At 42.2% G+C, this 26132-nt stretch overlaps 1 protein-coding gene across 1 annotated transcript in view; it reads right to left on the bottom strand.

The window, feature by feature from the left end:
- The window catches only part of LOC117227244 (LIM domain only protein 3), a 126978-nt gene extending 103691 nt beyond the window's left edge, over nt 1-23287 (bottom strand). The window contains exon 1 of the mRNA XM_033482334.2: nt 22582-23287. The gene's annotated coding sequence lies outside the window, so the exon portion shown is untranslated. The remainder of the gene's footprint in view (nt 1-22581) is intronic.
- Nucleotides 23288-26132: the final 2845 nt, after the last annotated feature.

The raw sequence follows: 26132 nt of genomic DNA, 5'->3' as shown, positions 1-26132 counted from the left end.
GCTTCATCAGGGGGTTTGGAAAACACTAATAATGCTTGCGATACGTTGAGAAAATAATTCCAAATCGACACGTCTTACACCCGAAAGCCTCAACAGTGATAACTAGACAGCAGATTTTATATTTGGTATATAAACCAAATGCAACACATTAAATATGTATATTTAAAGAATTAAAAATTTAAGATTAATTTAAGATTAATTTTAACTCGTTCAAATGGCTACGAAAAAGAAATGAATATGAATGTAGCTCCTGGAGCTTGCAGTGCCGTCAATTTTTATTTTGCATAAAAATCCGTTGTCTAGCGATAACTGTATAAATGTTTGAAGTTTCGGATTTCGAACAAACTTCGAACATTTGATAACCGTTCAATGATTCAGAATCAAAATTAAATAACTATATACGCGGAGACTCCACTCTAACGACAAAATTCGGAGATTCAAAGTGCAACCAGTTATTCTAAGAACGTTTAGTAAAACATATATCAATAGACGGATTTTCATTATTTCATTAGTTCCTTAGCATTGTCTAATCCATGTACAAATTCCGAAATATATATAAAAATTTATTTAAACCTTGAGAAAGGTTTTAAGATGTTCAGAAGAGTGTCCGAAATAGAATTCGTTTCATATGAAAGCCTAGAGAAGTATGGCGAACAACACGCAAATTTCGAGTGCATCTACCGCCAACTTTTAAAGTCGTGCGGGTTTTAAGAAACAGGTTCATCCGAAGTCCTAGAGCATTCTTTTTTATACAAAACTAAGGTGATCTCGATCTTTTAAATATTAAAACATATTATATTAACCTCATAATATTACAATTGGTGTCGAGACCATGATAACACTAATATAATTTTGGTCACGATAAACGGGTTAGCAGTCTGCCGTGTGTCGTTATCCGTAGAACCCTGGAGGTTCCGTTCCACTGAGTAAATTACTTCTATTGGATCCTATCCTCGCGCAGGTGTAGATCTAGAAAAATTAATTTCGAAAGTAGGCGGTGCTGCCTAAATTCGGAGCACAATTAAACACAGATGAGTGTGTTCGCGTTGACAATTAGTACGACGGAGGGTTAAAAGGGTGAACGGAAATCTGTTTCACTGAAATCGAAGATTTCTTAACCCTTTAGTTGCACATGTAGAAGATCGACATATCTTGGTGAAGCGACCTGTTTCGGGCTATCCTCGAAAACAATATTTATGCTCGTGCGCAGAAGTAATTGTGCCGCTTAATAAATTAACGAGTGTACAAATGGTAAAGTGCACGTGGAGCAGCGGGGAACAAAACGGGCGAGGGCAAAAGGCAAAGCGAGTACGGACAATGGAAGAATATTGCGATAAAAATGGAGGTCGACGTAAGCGAGGGATAGGAAGCGAGCAAGACGGGGGTTGGTAATACCGGCGGGCAAAGGGAGCCCGGGGACTGGGGGAGCGTTTAATTCATTACAGACATTAAAAAAGTAAATTGCCCTGTGTCTACGGGGAAAAAAGGAGGCAAGATGATCACGGCGAACGGACATTCGGCCACGAAAATATTTAATTAAATTCACGACCGCAAGATACGCCTGTTTCGTTTGCGCTCGCTGAAGCGTACGCCCGAAAACCGAAAGTAATTATCTCAGTCTTTCCGAACGAACGGCCACGTCTCATTTTCGCAGAAAGAACGAAGACTGCTAGGCGCGCCGTTGGATCGTTCCTCCGATATCGCTAAATAAAAGGAGAAAAAAGATCCAGAAAGAAAGGAAGGAGAAAGGAAGGAGGTGGAGGAACACGAACGAAAAGAACCGACCGTTTGGCCCGGTAAACTCCACGGTTGATCTTCGTTTAATACTTTTTCTATCACGCGGCCAAGGACTCGACCAGCAGCGTGCACGCTAGAGAGACTCGAACGCTTCGAACGAATTAGGCGAGTGACTTGCGACTCTCATCTTTCACGTGTCCGAGCCAAGCACAGCCGACTCGACTCGGTCCCCTCGTTTCCGCCCGGGACGAACGAAAGCCGATCCGCAGTCCGGAAGACTCCAGCCCAGCCACCCACCCCCAAGGACGATCTCAATATTCGAGGCAGTCACCGTTAACCGTGAGGCTAACGAATTAATTATTGCATCCACGGTATCGTCTGTTTGTGTTGCCTATATATACATATACATGTATATATACACGGCGCATCAAACCCACCCCTGCCGTATACATGGCTCAGCGAACAATATGTTATTACGAACGAGCTTTGTAATCGACCCCTTATATCATCCCCTTCGCGCAGCGCAATCTCATTATTGGAGGTGCACTTTCCGTATTAATACCGAAAGGAATTAACTTTCGGGGACAGGCGGCATCCAGAACTCCTCCCGTCGCATCGGGAACGCAATCAATTTACTCGGGGCACGTGAAAAAAACATTAATAAATAGTAACCCAGACCACGGGTCGAGTTCATTCAATTTTTAAAACTAAGCGGAGCCATGTTAAACTACTGTAGTAGGAGGAGAAACTACCCTTAACATTTTATAGTCCTATTTTTCAAATCTTAAAGAGATCAATATTATGCTACGTTATGCGATTAACCTTCCTACGGTGCTTTAGGTGCTTTTTGATGTCACTTCATTGGATTGGATTCATTGAACCCTGAAAATAAATGTTTACTTTCCTTTATGTTCTCATATTATTATACACTTTCACATAATAAGCATACAAACATTATATTTTGAGGCAGTTTCCGAAAATATAGGGCAGCGCGGAGCCGGTTACTGTAGGCTGACCAATTGCTGTGTCTTTGGTTTCATATTTAAAAAATAAAGTTATTCGTTATTTTGTTAAATTTTTAATATCAAAATTTAAAGTCTTATTCGATAAATATAAAGTTAATTATACCCGAAAATAAACCAAACGTACAACAAATGGTCACTATCTTCACTATCCAACACGTACAGTAACCCACAAAAGTGGGCCTTTTAAAACGGAATAACTTTTTTAAAACTGGACTAAGTGACTTGAATTCCATTTTTTAGATGACAGAGGGACTGGTCTATTGGACGATAGCTAAAAACTTTTTTTAATGTTGCCATTACTTGGAATGAAAAGAAAAAATTAAAAACCCTCGTTTTTTAACCTTTTTATCTGAACCTATAACGATAATTTACAAAATACGTTTTTCAGATCTCGATAACTTATATGTATGCTGAAAATTTTATCGGAATCAGTTGACGTTGTTATGAGTTATAATAAATTAAAGATGACAAAAATCGCAGTTTTGAAAAATCATGATTTTGACAAAAAACTGGAAGAAATCTGCAGTTTTTATAATCTTTCAACGTCTGTAGTAGTTCGACTCTGGGTTAACCGATTTCGATCAAATTTTTAGCACGTATAGAAGTTACCGAGATCTACGAAAAGCATTTAAAATTTTCTTTTTAAAAGTTAAAAGACGAGAGTTTCTTATTTTTATTCTATTATTCCAAGTAATAGCAAAATTTAAAAAAGACAATTTAGTCATCGTCTAGTAGATTAGTCCCTCCATCGTCTAAAAAAAATTCAAGCCACTTAGACGAGTTTTAAAAAAATTATTACGTTCTAAAAGGTATATGAACAGTTTTGTGGACCACTGTACTTTTTTAGTTGGATCTATGTGACCTGAACGCCATTAGTACAAGTTTTTACGAACGCGGTAGGAAAGTTAAAAACATGAAATGGAACGTGTATAATATGTAATTGCATACGGGAATAATAGGACTCCGAAACTAGCTACACCGTCGTGATTAAAATTAATCGGCGAAAGTTCATAAACATGTAGCAGGTTCTTCTTTCGCAATCGCTATCAGTAGAGAGCTTCGATTCGAAATTGAACAGGAAATGAGCAGAACAATCTGCGCCGCTTCACGAGAGATCGTTTCAACCGTACCCTGGACATAATCGCTAATTCTCCTTCCAACGATGAATAATTTGAACGTCACACTCCACGGTTAGGAATTTAATGGGTTCCATCGATTTGTTAGCGATCGGTGCGCGCAACTACGACGAATAGATTTAACCGATTAGCGTGCACCAACGCGACTGCGGGGGCGGGATGGGGTTTAGCGGCAGGGGGACGGGGGGGGGGCACGGGACGGAGGGTGGCGGTGGTGGAGCAGGAGAACGGAACGTTCCAGGTTGTAACGCGTCGCTGAAAATGTTTGTCATACACGTTCGGATGCGTATTGGATGCAGAAAATACGCTGTATGCGACTCGGCAGACAGCACCGAAACCGATTTTTCCATACAGCAATCCCAGCTGACACGATGGAGGGAGGTGGAGGAAAACAAGCAGCACGATCGCGCAATTTAGAGTAAACTTAATTGGGGAGTACCGTTCGATTGGACAGGAAACAAATCTGACTGCTAATCGAACTTGATACTGCGACAGTTAAGGATTCCGTTGCGAAACACCAATTTCATCATCGTCCGAAATCAAACTTCTCGCTTCTCGGGGGCCTTGAAACTTGATTCAAAATAATTGATTCGCATTGCCAGTGGATATGCTTCCTTTAGCGGGGTCGCTGCCAGCTTCTGTTTCCGCGGCAGTGTACAATGTTATAGCTAGTGTAGTAGAACCGGTCGTTGTGGAATGACCAATCGCTGTACCTTTGGTTTGTTTTCGAGCATAGTTAACTTTATATTTATCGAATAAAATATAGTAATTTTCTTATTCAAAAAAGAAACAAAATAAAAGACTTTATATTTATCGAATAAGATACATCAAAATTTATATTCGAAAATAAACAATAGAAGACTTTATATTTTTATAAAAATAGACAAATGGACCAAATTTTTATTCGAAAATAGACAATAGAGGACTTTATATTTATCGAATAAGACATATTAAATTGTTTTATTCAAATACAAACAAAATGAGAGAATAAAAAAATCGAGAATGTCTTATTCGATAAATATATTATTAATTATTTCCGAAAGCAAAGCAAAGACACAGAGATTGGTCAACCCACAGTAATTGGCTCATTGAACATACAATGAGTACAATGATTAAAAGAATTTTGAAAAATCAATACATTACAATCAGTAAAGAAACGAAGAACTTCGTTTCTGTTATCTCTGAAAATTTTTTATTTTCTACAAAGATACACAGTCTGATTATAGCATCCACATTAAATACAACGTAACCTCTTATAAAATGTAAAAAAAACATACTTAATCAAATTTAAATAACAATGTGCACAAGGTTAATTTGATTTTCTTTAAATAGAAAATCGTGATTTCCTATTAAAGGTGCGAAGTACCAGAGATTTTCTAATGTCGTGTTTCGTTCTCCTTCGTCGCCTGCAACTTTTGTTGCTTACGTCAAGGTCACAACTTGTCACGATAATTTTATTCGTTACAAGATCTCGCGATTAGCACGATGATGGAGATCTAGATTATTATCGAGACCCGATGCTCGGCCCGGCTTATCGTTGAGTAATATGGTATAGTCAATTGTGGATTAGGCACGATTGACAAACATGTTTGGCCGTCTATTGATCACTTAACGCTTCACAACCATATGGAATGGTAATATGGTCACTAAGATCCATTCGGTAAGCTTCGTGTGATCGTCGCTAACATTTAGCTACGATCGGCACGTGTTTTACGTAATTAAGAGGCTTCGGACAATTATTCCAGCACAGTTGCGCGCTTCGTGCCGACACTAAAAAAGAAAAAATCTCGTTTATCAGCTACCATTGTTACAGCGACAAGAAGTAACTCATAACTGATGCATATCCCCCCATAATTTAACGATGAAATAAATCCAGAAAACAAAATTGTCATATTGATATCGTACAGCAACGGGTATGGGTCGTGTGTAAAGCAACTCGGTTAATACGAAATAAGCTACAAATTCTATAATTTATTACCGTAGAATGTAGCAGGGGCATCCTATTATGTTCAACGATCGGCAGGCTCGCATAAAACAGCGGCGACAGCGGCGACGTATCGTTAGCCCGTGTAAATTAATAAAATACAGCGATCGGCCTGAAAAAGTATCCACGGTTCGATATCAAATGGATCCTACGGTGGATCAATGCCACATATCCGATAAGCCGAGGTCCCAGAAGGTGGCACGGATCCTCGCGATTGGTGTATCGGCTGCAGCATCGCATGGTGCTCCTTCGTGGGGCACGGGAATGCAGCGCGGGATCACCGGCTGACAGCTTCCTAATGGAACCCATAAACAGCGCACGAAGCACGTTATGTTTTCCAAATGAAATCCCGAAAATTGGTTTTGAGAGTCGGGGTGGGTGTGCGCGGCTGGTGGGGCGCGTCGAGGAGCAGAGAGGGAAGAGAAGAGAGAAGCAGAAGAGAGAAGAGAGAGCCGGCGGGCTGGGAAACGCGGTGGCGGCTCACCCCCGGCAATCCGCAGGGTGGTTTTGCCGCGTGTAACGCCGCCATATCGGACGGTGGCCGTAATAAATAGTTTATCGGGGATCGACAGCGCCATTACTAATGTCTTTTATCAAACGGCCGATTCCATATTTCCGATTACCGGCGAAATTACTTGGAGCCGGCACTGCCGGAATCATTAAGCGCGCCCTTCAAAATTCTCTCCCGTTTAAATACAGCTCTGTTATTAATGACAATAAAAGCCCGCTGATTTCGCGTAAGATTAATTAAACGTTCCCCGGGCTGCGCGCAGCACAGAGGCGTTTATAGCGTTTCGCGATAATTCCGTTCGGACGACAGCAAACGATGGCCGGAGCTGCGCAGCCGCGTTGCCGCCGCGTCGCTTCCACGGCGAATTTTCGAAAAAGGGGTCGCACGATCCGACCAACCGACCGACCGACCAACCGATGTAATTACTCGGTTTTCTTCTAATTAGCGAGGCGAATGCGCACCGCTTAGACAAAGACGCGCGATCGTTTGCGACGCCCGGGCGCGACGCTAATTCCAAGATAATTGGCCACCGGTCCGCGCGAAATTTATGGCCAGGTAATTGGTAAAAACGCCGTTTTCTGGCGCCGAGTCCGCGTACGGGAGCGGGCGCGCGCCCGCGTGCACAGGCGGAAAATACGCGCCGCGTCGAATGCTCGCCATTAGCAATTAATTCGACGTCACTGGAAGTCATCGACATTACGCCAGTATTAACCCGTTGCTGCAGATCAAATTGGATAGCGAGTTGTTAATTGTTGCGATCGCAGATGTGCAAAACGCAACTTTTTTTCGACTAATTTATCAGCTTTTATAATTAATACTTTACTTTGCCAGAATCACTATCTCCCAAAGATTTTTATCTAGAGCAAAATCTAGAAATACCAGTGGATGGTAGCGTTTTTACACTAATTACAACTTCTTTGTCGTTAATAAATTTAAATTAAAAGTGACCGCTCTCTTATTTTGCAATTCTGCAAAGTTCCGAGACTCTTTCTTTCGTGGAAAACGCTTGAATAAATTATATTATTGGAGCAAGTTTTATAATAAAAACTTTACAAATTCTAAATAAATTCGGTCTTCTCACTTTTGTGAAGCAGAACATGCCAGTTAGTATTACTGCTTGGTAGATTTAGTGTTAAAATAGATGCATAATTTCTACATATAATGGATTCTGTTCGAAATATTCATCACGAGTACCGGACAATATTATAGTGCAAGGAATTAGATATCTTAGACTTCATTCTGATAGCAAATTGAATGAATTGAAACATATATGACAAATAAAAATCAGAAAACTAACAAGAGAAAACTCGGAAATTCAAAAAGTTCTGAAACTTTGGAGACATGTAGAGTATGTATAGATACCGAAATATTCGGCTATTTTTTTACTTTATTGCTATAATTCCTAAACTGTACAAAATAGACTAAAAACTTCAAACAAAAGTTACTTCTTTTATCCAAATCTAATAAAAAAGATATATCGATTATTTCTTTATAACTTTCATCAATTGTTTACGCGACATGGCATACCCTTTGATGTGAACGGGACACTTTCTATGTAATCTTTCAATATCAAATTGTTACTTTTGACTTCAATCACCCCCCTATACGTATTTTCAACTTTCTTTCAGCGTTTTTATTTTCTTTCAGTTAAATTAAGATAATAGCTTTGAAGTCTTTATTAGTTTTTATAACAGAAAACTTCCGCGCAATTTATTTCGTTTCACTGTAGCTGTTATGAGGTACAATATTTTGTGAGGTAGAATGTAATATGAATCAGCTTAAGAATTTCCAACGACACTATAGACTTTTTGAAGTAGAACGTTAATTGTTACATCCAAAGTTAATATCAGAATTAATATCTATTGAAAACAGCAACATTTGCAGCGTGAGTTCCAAAATAAAAGATAATCCCTTTGGAGTATAATAATTATATGTACACAGTGGCCCACGACAGTGTTCGTACATCTTTTAAAACGCAATAACTTTTTCAAAACTAAACTAAATGACTTGAATTTCTTTTTTAGATGATAGAGAGACTAGTTTACTAGTCGATGACTGAAAAGCTTCTTTTCAAATTTACTATTACTTGGAATTAAAAGAGAAAATTGAAAATTCTCGTTTTTTAACCTTTTATCTGAGCCCATAACGAAAATTTAAAAAATGCCTTTCGTAGATCTCGGTAACTTATATACGTGTTGGAAATTTTTAAAACTATACAGATTTCTTATAGTTTTTGATCAAAATCGTGATAAAACTCGTAACAACGTGAACCGATTTCGATAAAATTTTTAACATGCATATAAGTTACAAAAGGCATTTCTTAAATTTACGTTATAGGCTCAGATAGAAAAGTTGAAAAATGAGGGTTTTTAATTTTTTCTTTTAATTCCAAGTAATAGTAAAATTTTAAAAGAAATTAAAAAATTCTAGTGTTATCAAATTGATTAATTTTAACAATCTACGTTTTTCTGTCTCATCATTATGTGCCTCGATTTCTTTATTACTAATAATTTTAATAAATTTAAATATCAACTCTATAACGTTATCAAAAGTTGGGGTGTTTAATTTTTGTTTGTTTTATATATTGTAATTATATTGTTTTCATTTTCATTCTTCTTATTATTTTATTATTATTACTATTATTATTATTATTTCAAGTTTCTGTAGACAAATTAAAAGGGCTTTTGGGCCGTTTATGCTAAATAAATAAATAAATAATTATGAATTTTTTTAGCGATTGCGAATTTTTGTTTCCTCTTACGAAGAACGAAATATTAAATTGCGTGGATATTATTAATTTTCACAGTGCGAAGCTTTCGGGCGTTAAAACGCGGGTGTCATAAAAAACGTCTATGAAATTAATATTCTTTGATAAAACAATGTTACTCTGAAATCAATAATTTTACTCTAATTTGCACAGAGTTACGTGAGACATCAACAGACAATATGTACTCGCCGCAGCATGTAACCATCTATGCGAAAGAAATCTTGCTTTGTCCATCGGAATGACATTGCGTAATTAGTCGATTATCGTTTAATTTAATTTTCCATCCGATGACACGTCTACTTTAATTATAAGCACCATTCGTACGTGCCCGATTAATATTCATCCTCCAATACTCTAATAACGTACTACTGTAATATCGCGCCACTGTAATGCCGTAAACGTAATAATAGCCCGATTATCGTCATTTACGCAGAAATAATTATTCCTCTCGCGGAAGCTCTTGGTATTGCACAATAGCGAAAATGCCGACCAGTGCTGTGAAATGGAAAACCGGAGACCGAAAAAGAAGCCGTCCAACGGCGGTCCCACGAATTTCATTAAGCTATAATAAAACCGACTCGAATCTACTAATTACAAACGGATAATTTATTACTGGACAATTATTTGACAATCTTCTCAAGCATTCCTGAGACGCGTTTATGCATCCAACGATAAATGAAATGCGACATCACGTTCCACCTAATTTAGTTTTCAGATTGCGGAAACCTTTTTACAGTAGAACCTCGCTTATCCGAACTCCTGATATCGGGATTCGCTATTATCCAAAAACGATTTCCACGTACAGTGACTCGCATTAACGTTATGACACTTTTCAAAATAGATTAATGTTTCTAAAAGTGAACGAAATGACTCATATTTTTTTGAGCTGTTAGAGGTATTAGTTTGCTAGGCAATGTGTACAATTTCTTTTAACTGCTTTGCACCTGGTTGTAATGAAGAAAAGATACGGAACTCGCGTTTTTTAACTTTCTTTATCTGAGCCTACAACAGAGATTGAAATAATACGTTACAAACAATTACAGATAGCGAAAGTAGATTTCCAGGAGACTGCGTTAACCGATATCGATAAAATTTTCGGTATGCGTACAAGTCACCGAGATCTACGAAACGCATTTTTTTAAATTTTCGTTATAAGCTTGGATAAACGTGTCGAAAAAACGTGGAATCTTTTATTTTCCTTTTGCAATTCGAAATAATAGCGAAATTAAAAACAAAATATTGTTTTCATTGCACAGTCGTTCCTCCAACATCTCGAAACAATTGAAGTCATTTCGTTCAATTTGAAAAAAGTTATTCTGTTTTAAAAGGTGTACGAATATTTGAGAGAGCGACTGCAAATGATACAATTTAAGGCGACCACATACGCAACACTATCTATTGTAAAAATCAGTAAGTGTTTAAGTAAATGTTCCATTATCCAAACTGTATGCTCCCACGACAAATTCGAAGATAATCGAGATTGTAGGCTGTACTCCGGTAAACTTCGAAAATATAAAGAGTTCATTCGTTCCTGCGTTTATAACAGAAAAATAATGAGACAACGATGGGCAGCCATCAATGCAAAACGATTTAAACACGAGAGCTGTTTGCCTCGAAATTGGACCGAGCAAACCAAAGATTTATAGGAACCTTTTGCGGACCTTATTTCATCGCTGTGCTCGCGAAGACCACAATTTATGAAGGATCCTGCATATTCCAGAAAATATACATCTTAAACGAAAGGAGGGAATGAAATTTAACTTCGCGGGACGGTACACACTTTACCCACCGCTGAAGTGTGTACCGGGCGTTTGATGAAAATATTCTACGGGACTTTGTGCGATGCACGATAACCGGTTATGCATCGTCGATGTCAATTAAATTTCATTTTATGCCTTCTACCCTCTGCCCACACAGGGAGGGCTGCGCGATATTAAAAAACGGGTGGCTCTTCCTTTGTAAAAAATCATCTTAACAGGTCGAGGATCGGCCAGGCGAGACAACGGCACGTCGCGCCACGCCGCGCCGCGTCGGGAACCATTTTGTTCCCGTGGTTGTGTCGAGTGAAATTCAAAACACAGGACAACAGATCGAACGTTCAGTCCGCGAGAGGGGCGGCACACGGAACGACTGTGTAAGTGTAAAGGATCGCAATTTTCGCGGGTACACGGATTCCATGGGGAAATTATCGCGAGAGATCGAGGCGGCGTCGTCGCTTTGTCGCGTCGACGCCGCCACGTAATTTTATTAATCGTTCAATTACGCTCAGGACCCGATAACCGGGCGCGCGCATTAAATATCACCTTACCGTTGTGTCGGACGCTTGCCCGCCCCCGTAAATTTCAATGTTACGCGTCGCCAAGTAAGCGGCACGCAAGCAGGCAAGCAAGCAAAACGCATTAAAGAATCGTCCCGGATAAAAGTTTCTCATCGAACTCGCGTAACTAACGCCGCGGAGATTGCTAGCCCGTACCATGGTTCGCCGGGGTGGCCGTGTTTACGCGGGAAAATGGATACGCGGCCCCCGCTCGACCCCGATCAAGATCCCGTGGCTCACGGAATTATATTTGATTCTAATCTAACAAATGGGACGGGGCCAGCAATCTATTTATTTACACTTGGCTTCGATGAACCGCGGTGATAGTATTGTCGCCGTGGCTCTCCCTTAAATCTCATCGATTTCACCTGCTGGCGTTGCACGCAGACCCATTAGAGCCATAGGAATTCAGAAAACTTCGGGAAAGATGTAACTTTCAATTGTACTTGTACTAAATTGGAAATGTTTATTTGCATTCGGACAGTGACAATGTTTAAAACTATCGCTTTCGCAATGTCGCAATATTTTATTACAATACGTAATGGCGGAGACTTCCATGTTTGACATCATTCGTGCAGGCTAAATTGGCCCAATATGAGGATCTCTCCTAATAGTGCCGCGGGCAACTATATATTTTTAATATACGTTGCGAAAATTTGTTGACGGAGTTCGATTATGTTACAAATGACTTGAAAATGGCAAGTACATAATTATTTTCATAGATACTATAATATATAATGCATTTAACGAAACTTGAGATTTGCTAGTTATCATTAAAGATTGAAGAGTTATCCTCAAAGTTTCTTAACACTTAGCCAACCGAATGGGGAGATCTTCCACATCTAATTCCTAAAAATGAAAAATGATTGCTTAATTTTATTAAGATTTGCAAGAGGTACGAATGTTGAAGAACTAATCGATGCCGTATAAGTTTGCTTCATAATTTTTGTTTAATTGAATGAAATATTTTAATTTTATGAAATTTTTTAGGTTTCTGGCGCGGTCGTGAAAGTGTTAAAATCTGGAAAATCCAAGGCCCATTAAAAGAAAACGTATAGAAAGTGATAGTTTAACAGATGATTATGCAAAAAATTATGACGCAGAATATTTGTTTTACCCAGGCTTTTACTCTTTGGACGTACACGGTGAACAATTGATTATTGTATGAAGTGTGAGAAAAAAGGCAGAAAAATAAATTTCCTGAAAAAGCCAAACTGGATCTAATATTAGGAACCGATTTGTCAAATCTATGAAAATTTGCATACTTTCAGATTTTACTTTATTATGAAGAAGGGAAATATTTTTTCCTGTATTTTCCGGTAGATTGTAAAAGAATATATATTTTAGTTTTTCTAATCATGTATCTATTTCTAATAAAAGCGTTTTTAACACTTAGCGTTTTTAACAGATATTGACGACATCAAGACCATACATCTTATCTCAGAAGTTACAAACAATTATGTAATTTAATTATGTCCATGACAAAAGATCAGTATAAATTGTTCATTTTTCTCGTTACTTAAGTATCTGATATATAATCTAGTTCTCCGAGGAATACAGTCTTCAGAATTAAGCTACAAGTCGATAAATATGATCATAAAAAGATGGGTTTTAAAGTCCGAACTGAACAGTGATGCTAGCAACATCACGGAGAACTTACGTTCTACAGCTCTCATTGTCAGAAATCGATGGTCACGAAGAAAACGGGCATAGGCGGCGAAACAAGTGGAAAACAACAGTGAAGAAAGCTAAAAAAGACACTGGTGGGATGAGAGCAACGATGAGGATCGCCTAGCCTAGCGTGATCGCGCGGGTAAGCATGGCACGATTCGCGTCCACCGTTTTCGAACAACGGCGCTTCGCTCTTCTCGTCGGTTCGCTCGATAAGCGAACGAAGGGACAATTGTTTGGCGGCGGAAAAGACAGCTGGTCTAGTCGCCCACAGACGCGACCCGCTGGGACGAAGTGGCTATTTTCCGGCGACTGCTCACCGATTAAAAATCGAATCCCCCACCAAGGAGCAGGAGACAATTTGAATCTACGATCCGTTCGGAACGAATGCTTTCGCTTACTTATCCCACATTCTGCAATGTGGCGGACCCTTCCAGCTAAACAGTTTTATTTCGACCCTTCCTGACCCTGTGCTCGTGCGGATCCTTCCGATAGACCTCTGCAGATGAGTTCAATAAATTTCTAAGCCCCGTTTCTTCTTAGGAAGCCCATAATAATTATAAGTATAAAAGTTTGTTGCGTCGTTATAATAGTTCTGATTAAGATACTTCTTTCTGATTACGCGTTAATGTGGATTTTCAATTTTTATACATTTTTTGAACCTTGTTTCTGCACAAGAAATCCTCAATAATTATTATAATTGTCCTGACTTCAGGTAGATTCCTCAGTCAAATATTCGTAATTATTAGTAATAGTAATAGTAATAGTAGTAATAGTAGTAATGATAGTAATAGTAGTATTAGTAATAGTAGTTTTAATTTTTCAAAAGTCTATAATTTATAGTTAAAGACTCAATTATTTAATTGCACTATTTCTATTCTGTATCGACAAGTTGTTCCAATAATAATAACCCAGTTTACTATAGACGAAGCGTTAAGAAATCCTGAATAATAATAGCTACAAAAGTATGTTCTGAATATAATAATAGGAGCTTAGAGTATTGCTTCTAAATTATGAAAACTTAAGAGGGTCAACTCATGCAACAGGAATAGTAGACCAGCACAAAGCTGTCCAATTTCCAGATCTGCGTTATATGTAACTTTAAAATTAGTCGATCGACTAAATTATTAGGAAGGGTATCGGGTACCCGAATTTACGGGTCGGATCGAGTCTCAAAATATCGAGAAGTTCAGGTATCCGAATCCTCACTCCAGTCGAATAGTTATCGTGTAAGGGAGAACTACCATGATTGGGACGCTATAAATCTTTTTATAATAAGATTATACTTATTTTGTAACTATATTATGCATATCTAATCACGCGCAATTTCAAGCCACTGCCAGTTAATATGTAACTATGGTAGACAATTAATTATTTTATGCATCAGAGTAATATTTTTCGTTTTTTTCTTGTAACGTTGGACGAAGTACTGTTAGTTTCGACTGAGTTTTCATTTATTGCATTCGAGCAGGTATTATTTCTCCAAGATCGTCAACACATGTTGACATCAATTTATCATAAAATTGGTCAAAAATTGCCTCATCTCGAATGTGTTCCATAAGTAGCTATCATTATCTATGTACAACATGTAAAATAAAGATGAATAATGTTTTATAATAAAGTAAATAAAAGTATTAAATTTCGGTTTTACAAGATTCTTTGCAACAACGCTTGTTTCGTAATCTAAAAAGTATTCATCATTTGTCGAAAGTATTGTTCCGGTCTTTTACATCCAACAACAAAGAAGGAACACAAAAAGTTATGAATATCGAAGAGGTACAAATAACATATAGGAAGCGCAATGTTAACTTCAAAAATCATGTTCCCAACGCGACAAAAATTGGACTCGACTAGCTTTTAATTTGTCTTCATCCGATTCCCGCGTTTCCAGGTCGTCGTCTGTGAAATTACAGCACAAAGGACCCGGCGGCAAAAAAGCTCAAGAGAACCGATATTTATTCCACGGTATTATGCGCTTCGGAAACTGTCAAAAGGAACAATCGAATTGAATCGAGCCGACCGCACTTAAGGAGTCGAGGAACGTCGCCATGATTATTAATGGGCATCGAATAATGAGAATAATACCCGGGACAGGCGTACGGGCTCTCTTGTCAGCTAATCCAGCATGGTTGCTCACTGTCCGATCTATTATTGGAGATCACGTTAATCTTGGTAATGCGATATTATTGCGGTCAACGCTCATATCATGACACCGGTATAATCGTCTATACGAGAAGCCTCTCTATACGGTAGCGAGTCTATACAGAAATCCGAGACATTGGAGCATGCAGGCATGCAGGATACGTGAACTATCTGAGCATTAATTACCGAGAGATCGGTACCAAGACGATCGGTTGCCACGAGTAATGCTTTACTCCTTGTTCACCGGGGAGATTTGAATTACTTCGAGAATTTGATCGATCGGTTTCGTATCCTTCGATCTGTCGTCCGCGTGGAATAGAAGAGGACAGGTAAAGCGTAACAGAGACGAAGAGAACGAAAGAGAGAGAGAGAGAGAGAGAGAGAGAAAGCGAGGGAAAGCGAGAGAGACAGAGCTGATTAGTACGGGAGCAAAATCGGAAGTGCAGCCAGCTCGAAAACTAATACGTCCGGCGACTCCGGCGCGACGATGACCGGAAGGAAATTAATAACCTTGAAATCCATCCATCGGGAAGACAGCGAATCCGCCTGCGATAATGAAGACCGTGCGAACGCGTTACGTTACATAATTAATCGAGAAGCCGATACCCCCTGATCATTACTGTTGGTGTGCATGTTTCGTCAGCCGTACGCGTACGTGTCAGACAACCAATACATTTATTGGTAAATGAACCGGCAAACGTGGTTTCTGGAGTAGTCGGCTATCAGTGGAACAGAAAGACAAAGAGAGAGAGAGAGAGAGAGAGAGAGAGAGAGGGAGAGAGAAACAGGGCACATGCAAAGAGGGTGAATGGCAACGAATGGGAGCTGACCGGACTACGTGGCCATTATAGAGCCGACTATGAAAGTTCGAGGGATGAACAGTGAAGACACGGAGGAAAGGCTCGGAGAAGCACGCTTATAAACGCGCATTATGGACTCATTAGTAGATCCGTTAGAAACGACGCTACACGCGGTTACGTCACTCCATTATCGCGGCATGGGCTCTAATTAGACCGCTCATTATGTCGCGTTTAAATATTTCCTTACATCGATGCCCGTTCCGTATCACCGTCGAGCAGACGGCCGACCCGTTAAGGTTCGTCCGACTGGCCGACAGCATTCAGGCGGCCTGCAGCTCGTTACGCAATTAATTATGCCGGTCCGCTGTAAAACTTATTACCGAGCGCGCGTGTGACACGCAGGAAGTCGGCCGGCCGGCGCGACAGCGAAATTAATCGCAAGAGCCGCATCGACGATCGGCCTCATAATCCGGATATTGTATGTGATTCGAGCGTAATTTGTCATTAACAAACGTAACGGTGAGTGACAGGCTCGTTTAAATAATAGGAAATTAAAAGCGACCGAGGGAGCGGGGACGCGAGCACCGGCGCGACGTCCGATCGTTTCACAGCGGAAGGCTTCAATGGTGACCGCGATTATACGCGTCTGTGTGTCGGACGGGAATAGTTTATTCGCGTCTCGGCCATGAACCGGTCGCGATACAGAGCTGCTCGATTAGCATATCGCCGCGTCGAAATCGGCCGACTCCGATCGAAGCCGATCGTTTCTGCCGGCGGTCGATCGCCTTCCAACGATTCGCTCGACGAGGATCTCGGCTCGTAGATCGCGCGCGCACGGCCGCCCTCGGCCGAGGATTTAAGATAAAGAAAACGAGAGTTCGATGGAACGGGAGGGGTAAACGGTTATAGGGGGAGGGTTAGGGACCGGCCGTGAAGTAAATAGGAGTCCTGGCCGTTCTGCCGTAAAATTGTATGTGAAATTGCGCGATGTGTCTTGCGAATTGAATCGCCGGAAACGACATTGATTTTATTGCTTGTTTTCAGCGCCGTACAGTCCGCTCCGTTCCATCGTGTTGCCGCCGGGGAACCTGAAACCGACACCTGACTCCCTTCTTTCTCCCGCCGCCATCTCTCCTTCGAGCACACTTTCTCCGGTCGTTCCGCTGCTCCCCGCGCGCGTTATCCGCCGCATCGCCGTCGCGGCGAAACTTCCGCCGCGCCGCGCCGCGCCGCGCGACTGTGTTACCGCCGCCCACGAAGGACGGAGAGGCGAGAAGGAAGGAGACCCGTCGCAAGAAATCGCGCTCGAATCCTCAACGCACGAGTGATCTTTAATACGGTGTATCATCCGCCGGCCGGAAACTTTTTTTCGATCGGGACGCGCCGATTCGATCGCGGTTCCGCCGCCGCACCGCTCCGCGACGTGAACCCGAAGTACCGTGGCGAATCGGCGATCGAGCGGGATCGATTGGGCTTATTAACAAGAGCGAGAGAATCGAGGCGCTACGTTGGCATTACCGAGCGGAATTCCGAGCCCGACCGAGGCGAATATTTTTCCAGATCAAGGAGAAAGAGAAAAAGAGAGAGCGCGCGAGAAAGAGAGAGAGAGAGAGCTTGACCGAGAGGCGGAGGCCACCGAGTTTCGTCCATAATTTGTTTTCAATGATTTACCACGGGCTAATTGCAGAATGCAGCGAACGGTAATATCGCTTTGCAGCGTTACGTCCGGGAGCTGGCTATACTTTAGTTTGCAATTTAAACTTTACTTCCTCCGGAATTGATTAGCTTTTAGTAATTAAGCAAGCAACGCCTTGGACCACCCCTACCACTTACCCTCTACGATCCAGTCTCTCTCTCTCCCTCTCTCTTTCTCTCTCTCTCTCTCTCTCTCTCTCTCTCTCGTGCGAGCGCTCTGTCTCTTTCCTTGTCCCCCTATCGCGTGTATATGTACCACCTTCATTCTGCCTCTTCTCCTTCTTCGCCTCCTAGCCTCCTAGGTTTCCCTCTTCCCTCGTGTCTACACACAGGCGCCTGTCTCACCCTGCTGCGCCTGCGTCCGAGCACGCGCGCGCTCGCTCGTACAATTGCACACACGCACCCACACAATGGCCACACGCATCCACTCAACACGCGACACACGCTAGCCCACCCAACTTCCTCCGCCACCTCGCCGAAGCCCGCTCAACCCCTCGCGGACTCCCTCTTTCTCTTTCACCCTCGCTTTCGCCTCTGTCTCACCCTCTTGCTCTCTGCCACCCCCCTCTTCCTCTCTCTGTCTATATCCCTCTCTCTCTTTCTCTCTCTCTCTCTCTCTCTCTCTGTTCTGTTACCGCTCTCTTCCTCTCACCGCCCCTCCGCATCAACGGGTGGGTTTTAATCAACGCTTTACGAGTGTGAGACAGAGGAAGTTAAGCCGTGGCACCGTGGAGAGGGGTAAGCAGCGTGAGCGCGAGCGCGAGCATGATTACACAATACGCCCGCGTGCTCCCGGTGCCCTGTGCACGCGTACGCCCGTCTCGACCGAACATTTTTCGACGCGCGAAAACGCAACCTCCACGCCGGCGAAGATTCGCGTGTGTTTCCCGTTGAATCGAGTGCGAAGCAATTTCGGCAAGGAATGCGTTCCCTCGATACCTCGTACACGGGTATAGCTTGCCCAGACGGGACAGGCTCAACCAATTTCAACTTCCATTATACACCCTTACCCGATTCCGTGGACGTATTTCCAAAGTATGCAAAGCAACCGATCTGGATTTCCATGGTAATCTCGACGCTTTACGCTCGGTCCTACGACCCTCCGACTTTCTTTCTTTCTCTCTCTCTCTCTCTCTCTCTCTCTCTCTCTCTCTCTCTCTTTCTTCATTCTCTTCCTCTCTGCTCTCTGCTATCTGCCTTGTCTTCCTCTTTCGATGTTCCATTTCTTTCCGGAGTAAACAATCTTATCGATCCGACTCTTTCTGTTTCCAGTTTTTAATGAACCGATGATGTCTCGGGAAATGGTGCAGTTAACCCTTTGCTCATTTAATGTTTGTGAAAAAGACTTTTGCTAAAAAACTTTTTATGAAAGCCATGCCTTATTAATTCGACGATTTAGTTTCAAGAGAAAGTAACGCACTTGTGTGAACAATTCCATGGCTCAGTTGACTCAAAGTGTCTCAAATTGCACAATTTTTTTGAGTCTATAGGATTTCTTCTTGCAACGTTCTTTTCTGACAAATACGTAAATCCTGTATGCTACGGTCCAATTAATGAATTAATTATTTTTTTGGAATTGTGACTTGGGGCGGTTTTCCTTATAGCCACAGAATTGTGAGATCAAATTTTGGTGCTTTTACTGAAAAATGATTGTAGAAGAGTTAAATTACCAAATATTTGAAAGGTTTTTTCTGGGATCAAATGACAGATTGGAAACTAACGAATGAAATTTCTAGAATTTTAAATACGATTGCCGCTTAGATTCGGAGTTACAGAGCCAAACGTAAGAGTTAGCACATATTCGGTTAGCAACGAAAATATTCGAACGCTTTTTAAAACGAAATAACTCCTTTATAAGTGTCTAAAAAATTGTTTCCAAAAATCGTTATTAATTTGAGTGGCGAAAGAAAAGAAAAAACTCGCGTTAACTCTTTCGTTACAAAGCTCAGGTAAAAAAAGTTAGAAAACACGAGTTTTTTATTCTTTTTTATTCCAACCAATTGCAATTTAAAATAAAAAATTTGTAGAGATTGGCTGGTAGGCTAGTTCCTCTAATATCTCAACAAAATTTTCATCCCGTGGCCCAAAAATAAAGAAGTTATTTCGTTTCAAATGGCATTCGAATACTTTCATCGTTAACTGTAAGTACTTGCGTTGTGAGGGGCTTGGACCGAAGATTACGACACTTTTCAAAACTTCAAAATTTGCAATTGTCTTCATTATTCTTTCCTTCAAGCATTCACAGACTATTTTGTTATAAAGATTTTAAAAACTCAACGAATCGACATCCTCTCTTCAAAACTTCATTATTTAGTAAATTTTCAACTAATTACGACGATTACGGTAATCCTATTTTACATTTTACAATTATTTTCATTAGTTCAAAACATGCTAAAATACTTACTGCTGTCACAATTCGCAGTCAAAAATAAGATATTAGAGACATTCAAGTACATCTCGACCGTTAGTGGTTTATTCAGCAACGAGCGAGTTCTGTTTTGACAAACAAAATTATAACGGCGTTGCTCGTTCGAATATTTTCATTAAATATCTCCAGTACCGAAGAGAGAAAGATCAAAATTGTGGTATAATAAAATCCACGTCACCAGCTAAGGGTCGAATGAAGCATTCGAGATTGATTATGGCTCGAGGGTGGGTTTCCATTAGTATCATGTCGTGCGTCCAAATTCCCCGAGCTCCTTCACAGGTTTCGGAAGCTCGCGCGCCTACGCCACGTGCCCCAACGCCCGACGAATTTAAAAACGCAATTTACGGACAATAGAATAGCGGTCGGAGAGTTCGGTAACCTTGTCGGCGCGCTGGATAGGCAGGCTATGTAGAACAAGGACTACGTTAGGCCGCGATAACATCGGGGAACGATGGGGAAGCGAATTTTCGCGGTGCCGCGAACCGATTTCCATTCATCGGGACCCCGCGACCCCCTCTGTCCCCGGCCCGGCGCCCCCTCCATCACCGATATCGTAAAAATGTTGTTTTTTAATTTAGGGGATGCCGCGGAGGTTAATATACGACTTTAATTCCAGGATTTCATTTAGGGGTTAGCCGTATCCGCGTTTCGAGGGGATCTCTCGGAGGCCGTGGATACAGAAAACTTGAAAGAAGAGGTGGGGCGAGGCGGGGCGGGGGTGGCCGAAGGGGAAGCGTACTCCGAAGACAAGAAGCACCGGCAATTGAGGCTGAACAAGAGACGGTTGACCACTCTCGGCTCGATTGCCTTTTCTACCACGTCGAGATCGAACTCTTTGGATAATGAGCGGAGTGGATTGCAAACATTCGACGCAACAAGAGAACTCGCATTGGCCGCCGGAGGAAGTAATCTTCCGGAGCGTGCTATTTGCTCCGTCGCCGCTGACATTCGAATGATCGGTGAAAGACACGGCGTGCGCTCGATTGCACTCGTATATATTCGGAATAATTACCTACCGGACGGGCCTGATCTCGTAACTTTCATGTTAAAGCTTTACGTACGAACCGGTGATTATTGAAACGGCAAAATCATTTGGTTCCTTAATCGATTTTTCAACAGCGAGGACAACTTCGATAACCAATTAAGATGTTATCGCGAGCGCAAAATTATTAAGGTCCTATCTGGCGCAGCGAAACCAACGGAAGGGAAGCTTGTTAATGGGTTTCCGGTGGGCGCAGCGTTAATATTTGACGAATCGAAAGTGTCCGCGAATTTTCAGGGCAACATGTAATTTAAAGATAGCAAATGTTGACCGCATTAGCCCGCAAACGCGAATCGATTAATCGTTCTGTTCGGCGGCCGGGCGGGAGGAGGTCGGGGGGCAGAACTTTGCCCGGTTAATCGGGTAATTGCTAGCGCCGAAGAAATTGGCCGTGGATTGGCGGACGTTAACGCGACTTTCCAGCGGTGTTCTCGCCCTAACTTCGACGGGAACGGCGGTCGGTCGTGCTAAGGCAATTAAAGCTCCACCCAATTAATGCCTCGGCGGGTGGGCGGCGAGCGTAGCAAGGAGGCAGCGCGCGTTTCTCTCGCAAACAACGCCTCCTCGCTGGTCTAGACGCTGAGCCGAGTCGAACGATACGGAAATTTCATTGAGCCATTGAATCGTGAATGCACGCAGCATTTCATTCGGCCGGTGAATAACGCGAATTGTCCGATAATGTTCGATTTATTCCGCGGTCGGACTCAAGAGGACGAGGACGATATACGTCGTATAATGCTCTTGTCGGATTTATTTCGCGGAACGTTATCGAGAACACGCGACTCTCCGGCTCCACAGTTCTCGGGTTGCGGCGTGACCACGCACGATGGAGAAGCGAGTCGAGAAACCGGCGACGTAGAAAAGGAAGAACGACCGCGAGAGAACCGAGCGCGTAACTTCTCGAGAAATACACGCGAAATCGAGCCGAAACTCTTCGGCCGAGCCGGTTACGATATTATGATAAATCGATAATTGTCCTGCGAGACCAAAAGAATGAAGCGTAGCTCGCGGACGTAAACAACAGTCCCGCAACCGCCGATCTCTCGACGATAACCGGAAGTCGAATGGTACGGTGGTGCCGCGGCGCGACTCGCGCGGTTGCAAAAAACACGCGCGCATCGAGCGTTAATTGAAACGTCCCGCGTCGGGACCGGCAGTGCCGACCGTTTTAAACACCGCCGGAGTATCGACGCGAGCACCGCCGCTAATAAGATCTTAGAATTCTCCGCTCGGTGGCCCCGCGCGCGAATCGATTTAAGCTGTTTATCCGTCTCGAATCCTTTCAACCGCCACGGCGCGGTGCGTTCAATGCGTCCGGTTACTCACCGACAGGAGAGCTGCGGGAAGCCTTTGGAAATCCTTAAACCCGCGAGGACCGGTTTAAATGCCGGCGATCCTCCCGGCGGCCAGTCGATGGTGGCAGACGGTGGACAGCAGTTTCGGACGCACTTATCGAACACACTGAACGGAGTTCTTCGGAGCCGGTCGGCGGACGTGGAAGACGGTAGAGCGAAAGTTCGAGGACAGGAGATAGAGAACCTCGGCGGATAACACTCCGGAGTCACTTGTCGCGCGATATCGATCGATCGAGTGCACGCGTGCCTCGGAGTCGCGTGCGGTCGGAGGCCGCGCCACGAAAATAATTCAATTCATTAGCGTTCGGCGTGCACGCGGTGGGTGGCGAGCGGGCGGCGGGTGACGTATCGCGTCTGTGGCACCGCGCAATGCGTTATTGCCGGTGCGCGACGGTCGGCGGCGGATAATCAAAGGCAGCAGCAGCAGCGGCGGCGGCGGTGGCGGCGGCAGCTAGCGCGTGAGAGAGCGCGGAGGCTGCTGGTTAGTCCGCAACGGCAGCTCACTCCGGAATGGAGAGGATCGCGGCGGGTACGCGAGGCGACGCGAGGCGACGCGACGAGGGACCGCCAACCACTCGGCGCACTCTCGGCTGGCTCTCTCAGCTCTCAGCTAGACTTTGCTCGACGCGCTCGCTCTGGCCGACGCGACGACGCGACGCGACGTCTCCTCGCTTCTCGTCGTACGGCCGCGGCTCGTCGCTCCATACTGCGTCGTCATTTGGCACGTCACGCGTGCCCGTGCGCAGGCCCGGTTGCCCCATGGGCGCGTGCCGTCTGCACATATTGTCGCCGACGCTGGCACACCAGCACCTACGTCGGGCTTTATGCGCCAGTCATCTTTATCAATCGGTCCTGTCACCGAGAGTCTTTGACCAGGTGACTGTCGCCTCGCTGTCGAACGTCAGTCACCAGCCCCCGAGTTGTTGCCACGCGCCGCGCTACGCGAATTAGCGCGCGCTTCCTGCTACGGATTACCGAGCCACCCCAGATTAGCGTCCACCGGGTCTTCCGCTTGCTCGTCGGCGAGTAGCAATTTTTCGCCCTTTACGAAGCATTCGGGAATAAACGAAGTGACAGAATTTCTTCCGAATTCGCGCTCAGATTGCGTACAAAAATGGATCATTTGAAAAGAACAGATACGATTATTCGAGCCTTGCGTCTCGTTTTGATAGTTGTTGACGATCGGTGGCTATAACAACGAGCCGCGAGACTCGAATAATCGTATCTTTCCTTCCCAGATTGTCCAGTCTTGTGCGCGATCTGAGCGCGAATGAGGGAGACATTATTGTAATTTTCACTTCCTTCATGCTTTGCATCATTATGACATATTTTTCAGATGCGATGGTTCTCGTTGAAATGCAACTATAATCCCGTACAGTAAATTCTCCCCAATTTTCCTTCAGCTTGTACACAAAAAATGGACAATTTGGGAAAAGGGGATACGATTATTCAAGCCTTGCACCTCGTCTTTATAATTGTTGACAATCGATAATTATAAAAATGAGCCGCGAGTCTCGAGTAATAATACCTTCTCTTCCCAAATTGTCCACTTTTTTTTGTGTACAAGCTGAAGGAAAATTGGGGAGAATTTACTGTGTAAGGGTTTAACCAGGGGTGTCAAACTCGCGGCCCGAGATGAACATTTTTGATGTCAAGTATCAGGACGTAAACAATAATTTAACTTTATATATGTTCATTACAATGTACTAGTCAAAATAAAAATATTTGTTTCTATGAACATTGATTTTTTTTTTTGCGGCCCACCTAAAGTTAAGCATTGTTTATTTGGCCCAAGTTAGCTTTTGAGTTTGACATCCCTAGTTTAGACGTTTAAAGCGCTGTTTTTCTTCCTCACGGTCAAAAGGGCCATCATAGTAGGTGCGTAAAGTAGGGACCGTCGTCAGTTCGAAAGAAACAATCGGCTAGCACGCATCACGGAAAATTACATTATTCACAGTTCCTCAGTTTTTACAGCATAGCCATCCGGTTCTCTGCATACGTCATTAATTTGTTGACTTTTAAATTCTGATACACGTGGATACTCCGCATGTCTTCATAAGTATCGCTGTTTTTACGGTATAATAAATAGACTGCGGATCATTCTGCAAAATAAAAGCTCTATGTCAGTTGCAAAAGGTAAAAAATAAATGAACACGAATTTCATTTCGTGACTTGAATAAATCCGAAATAGTGTAACAGTAGTCTTAAAATCTTTGAATGTCTTTACAATTTTGTATTTTACCTATTCATTTTTCTGATTAGTGCATTAAATCCGCAGTCTAATAATGAAGTATGTATAAAATAGCGAATGAGATATATTACTTATTTCCATAACCATCCATCAGATTCTTTACGTACGAATAGCATTTCCTTAACCATTTGCGCTACAAAGTATTTTCTTTCTTTTGTTATGTCGTTATGTAATTCAAGGACACACCGATATCTAATTTTGCAACCTAATTAGAACAGTTTGGAAATACTACTAGAATTTTTCCATTCCACACAATTGTTACATCATTTATGGACATTATGTGAATTAATAAAATAAGTAATTATTAACATTAAATCTACCGAGCAGAAACGACTGGCGTTTTTGCCGCATAAAAGTGAGAAGATCGAATTCATTTACATCTTATACAGTTTTTATTATAAAACTTGCTACAACAGCGTAACTTATTCAAACACTTTCCATAAAAAAGCCCACAAAGTTTGTAGCATTGCAAAATAAAAGACCAGTCATTTTGACCTTGCTAGGTTTAGTGTTGATGCAAAAGTCAATGTCGAATCTGTTTCGACATAGGACAGCAAAGGGATAATCTGATCTCTTTACCGTTGTGTTAATTTGACATCAGAGCACAAATTAATTTGGGGAAATAAGTAACTGGTGATCGGTAATGAAAACAAAATTGTTAGAAGATTGGAAATTTAGGAAAAGTAAAGAGTTAAATAGGAGCGTTATTGTTTTCAAGGTGTATGCAATTCAATGGTCAGATTTTGGACTTGACGGTTTTATCTCGAGTAAACAGTAAATTCTCCCCAGTTGTCACTCAGCTTCTAAAGAAAATTTGAACAATTTGAGAAGAGGAGATACAATTATACGAGCCTCACGACTCGTTTTTGTAGTTGCCGATTGTCCACAACTTTATTCCTTCCAGTGAATAAAGTGTCGATATAACACTTGCGATACAAATCTTCAGTCTGAAATTATTGGAACGAAGATTAGAATTTTCACCGCGTTATTAGAAACACAGTAAATTCTCTCCAATTGCCGCTCAGCTTGTAAAGAAAAATGGACAATTTGGGAAGACGAGATACGATTATACGAGCTTCGCGACTCGTGTTTATAGTTGTCGACCGTTTGAATCAATTTTTAGTCATTCTTAGCGTTCGCTGTAAATTGTAACCAATCTAATTCGTACTCGACTTTGGCGACGCTGAATAATGCTCCTTTACGATTGCATTAAAGTAAACAATGCCTGGTCTCTACAGAATATTAAGTTTATCGAAGATAAAGCACGTAGC

The sequence above is a fragment of the Megalopta genalis genome, chromosome 3 (assembly GCF_051020955.1).
Source record: "Megalopta genalis isolate 19385.01 chromosome 3, iyMegGena1_principal, whole genome shotgun sequence".
Taxonomy (NCBI): domain Eukaryota; kingdom Metazoa; phylum Arthropoda; class Insecta; order Hymenoptera; family Halictidae; genus Megalopta; species Megalopta genalis.
This window is presented reverse-complemented; position numbering and strand designations above follow the sequence as displayed.